At 38.8% G+C, this 3,857-nt stretch overlaps 1 protein-coding gene across 1 annotated transcript in view; it reads right to left on the bottom strand.

The window, feature by feature from the left end:
- The window catches only part of TRHDE (thyrotropin releasing hormone degrading enzyme), a gene marked incomplete at its 5' end in the record, with an annotated part of 416,585 nt that overhangs the window by 118,735 nt on the left and 293,993 nt on the right, over positions 1–3,857 (bottom strand). The gene's annotated exons all lie outside the window — the stretch shown is intronic.

Genomic DNA, 3,857 nt, shown 5'->3' with positions numbered 1-3,857 from the left:
ATTCTCATAAAGAAAAGTGTCCCTCATGGCTCTTCAAAGGAAAAGCTGCCTACTAAAACAGGATGAAAGGTGACGAAAGGTCAAAAAAAGTGGGTTTATTAAGTCTGAAGAAGACCGAGAGGAGGTTGGATCAGTCTTCAACTGCAGAAAGGGTTGTTCTAAATATGACCGTGATCAACTGTTCTCTATAGCCAAATGGGACAGGAGAAGAACTGGCTTACATTTCAAAAAGGGAAATTTATATTTCATATTAGGAAGAATTTTCTGGCTATGTGGATGGTTAACCACTGGAACAGATTACCTAGAGAGGTTATGAAATTTTTAAGGGCAGGTTAGACAATCACAGACATGTTCTTGCTTTCAGCTGAGAGCTGGACTAGATGACCCCCTGAAATCTTCTCTCCTCTTATTTTTCTATGATTCTACATGCTCTTGAGAACAACCAGCTACTCCCAAATCCATTTAATTCACAACTATTGAGTTTTCTTTCAAACATATCTCAGGGTACTCTTAGATCATCCAGGCACAAGATCTTTCCATTTTCATTCGTTATGTTTCCCAACTATGCTATCGCATTTACCCCCCCCCCCCGCCCCCAAAATATAGTAATAGACTTGAAATTCAGCGATGATTATTGGAATAACATATACTGTCTGCACTTAGCTTGTAAGAATAAACAACGACAGCAACAAACCACAGGAGAAGATGTAAATCGAAGGGACCCCCTTCATTTGAAATTCCATCACCTCTACTTTAAACAATGGTAGAAGACAAACCCTAATTTACAGCCTAATGATAGACTTAGGACAAATTTGCTGACTGTCTTATCTGTGCTTTGTGTGAAGTAGGATACTTTGGGAATAATTAGTGTTTGGAAAGCAAATTTTCTGATGTACAAATTGTAGCACCTGTGACAGATTTAGTTTTTGTCAGCCAACTCATAGTACAACACGCAGCAACTCCCATTTAATCACAGGCTAGAAAGGCTAAATGAGAACATTGACTGTGTTAACTGCATGCCTAGTCCTAACAATGTCATGAGAATAACTGTTGCAAAAAGACATTATACAGGCTGTACCAATACAGTGTGCTTCCATTTTATCTAAAAATATAGAGTCAGTTGAGATGCAGTTAAGAATTCAACAGCATCCAGCAATAAACAGAGTGAATTGTAAATTAAAAAGTGAAAACAGTAAAAATAGGACAAGGTAAATCAATAGCAACAAACATATGTGTACATTTTAAATGGTGCTAGAAAATACAATCTACATCAATTCTTCTGATATTTGCTTATAGGATCTGTATGCAATTCAATAAGGTAATTGAAACGTATGAGAATCTACTCCATAGAGCTAAATAATCTTGTTTACCAATCTACTGCCACACATTACACCTGTCTTTACTTTTGTATTCAGAAACACGTCCAAGACAGGCAAATGCATTTTGTTTGTCTTACAATATACAGGTTAGTTGGTCTGTTTCCAACTCCACGGGGTTTTTTGGGAGGGGCGGGGGGTAACAAGTTTATGGCATGGAGCAAAACAAAAAGAACCGCAGTGTTAACAAGTAAATAAGAAAAGATAATCCAATGATAAATACAACATAAAGCTATAGTCATTATATCATACAACACTATCTTACCTTTGTCCATTGCCTTTGAGCTAGACTGAGACCTTAGGCACAGCCCTAAACAAGAGCTGGTATATAAACTGTACCACCCCAGAAGCAGCCTTGCTAGTTCTTTTAAAACTACCATGGATACATCTACACCCATAGATACAAGTGCAAACCGTTGGACAGCAGTGTAGACATACTCAGAGCCACAATTCCATCTGTGCTTCCCTCAACTTAAATAAGAGAAAAGAGGAAGACTGCTGACTCGTACCTACGTCAATTACAACACCTCCCTTCCTAGGAATAGGAGCTAAAACTCCATCCCAACTCCATCCACCTGCTCAAGGAGAGAGCAAGCAGAGAAATATTACCTGCTTCCCCTTAAGCAAACACACACTCAGTCTGGGTAGCTCATGTGGGGCTATAAAGTAAGTTGTTATTATTCTCTTGAATGGATATTTAAGCCACAATTTCACCCATATATTCTAGAAAAAAAGAACCAAAGTAAAAAGAAAGGAAAGGAAAGACGATACTCAAATCACAGCAGCCCAGATCTAAAGTGCACTTAGCTCAGCTCAGAATGAGAGTTAAAGTGGCTTTAAGCATCTTATTCATAAATGCGTGGTACTGAAACCATCCTGCCGTCAGCCAGTCTCTGACACAATGCTGTACAAGCTACAAAGGCTGCTCTAAGAGCTAGGGCACATTGGAGGGGAAGGGAAGTCTATGACACCCCATGACTCTCAGCCCTAAGCCAGGTGCCAGGAGGGATGGTGGCATAGAAACCTTTGTGGCATCCCTACATCCTGGCGGGCTCCTCTACACAGGGAAAATCGAACACTAATGAGGAGAGCTGGCTTCAGACTTGATTCACAATATGGGGGCAGTACAAAGAATGCTCAGCAAGGTTAGGGATCTGGCTTAGAGTGTCATACAGAAGAAATATTAATCAAAGGCACATCAACGACACTTTTTTGTGTGTGTATAAATATAGCTCTAGCCAACACTCACCTGGAGTTAGCCAATCCTCAGCTTATCTTATCATTATAACTTTTTAAAATCGAGCTTCTCTTTGCAGGATTATAATAATGAAATATGGTAGAAACCTTTGTATTAAAAAAAACTGAATGCAAGCAGTCATTTCTAATAGCATGTAAGAGGGTTTTTTTCTTTTTTCCAGAAGCTCCCGTTTGGCAAAATAATATTACAGGAATTACACCAATACCCAAAGGAAACCAGAGATCAACCATATACCACAGGTGCCAATTTCAAGAAATGTGCAAAGCAGCAAGTAGAGTCTTGCACAGCCCAGAATTAAACTATAATTCTAATACTTTCTCAAATAACACATTTAATCTCTAAAGAAAATTAAAAGCCTTAACGCTTTGGTAACTAAATTATCACCTGAATATTGAAGCAGATGGCTTAAGTATTAGGAGAAATAGAAAACAGTCACAATGCTAAAGAATTTTGACAGACGTTTGTAGTAGTGCCGTTACTGATTAAACTTCTGGGTCCTTTACTGCATTAGATATTTTCATAAGTCAGATGACTCATCTTAAAGAAGTCTTTTTATCCCTTTTCAATCTGAGCTCTCTTCTTACTACTACAGATTGAGCCTTTTAGGCTGGAAAAAATAAGCTAATTCCTCCAACCAGAAATGCTAATACTTATAATTAGTAAAAGGTGGTGGCTGATATACACTTACAGGTAGAAAAAAATATAAAAGGGGGGAAAAAAACCCAAGTGTGTATTGTACTCCCAGTACAGAATGCATATCTATCACTGGAAACAGAGAGAGATCTATTGGCTAGGGCAGTAAATTTAATGGTGCCAGCAGCAGCGGCCTCAAGTGTGTTGTGCTGCCTCAGGCAGGCTGTTTCATAAACCAGAAGCAGTGTTTAGCTGTATCTGTATGGGAGGGATAATTAACACTGCTGAGTGCCAGCACCAGGTAGCCAGGCCCAAAATTAATTAGCCTGTCTGTGTGGCTGCAACTACACCATTTCTGCATTAAGAATCAGCTGCCTGGAGCAGCACAGTGCTGCCACTGAGAGACGGTAAATTTATTGTATATTCATAGCCATCATGAACCAAATTCTCCTTTGAGCATAATCAAGGTAATGTTGATTGACATTGATGGATATACACAGTGTGCCAGATATACACAAGTGTAACTGAAGTAAGAGAAGTAAGAAAAGTAAGAGAAGTTGATTTCAGGATAGAAGTTGATTTCAAGACAA

The sequence above is a fragment of the Gavialis gangeticus genome, unplaced genomic scaffold (assembly GCF_001723915.1).
Source record: "Gavialis gangeticus isolate Ggan-Ray unplaced genomic scaffold, GavGan_comp1, whole genome shotgun sequence".
Lineage (NCBI taxonomy): Eukaryota > Metazoa > Chordata > Crocodylia > Gavialidae > Gavialis > Gavialis gangeticus.
Note: the sequence above shows the minus strand (reverse complement) of the source record. Positions and strands in the feature narration are given on the sequence as shown.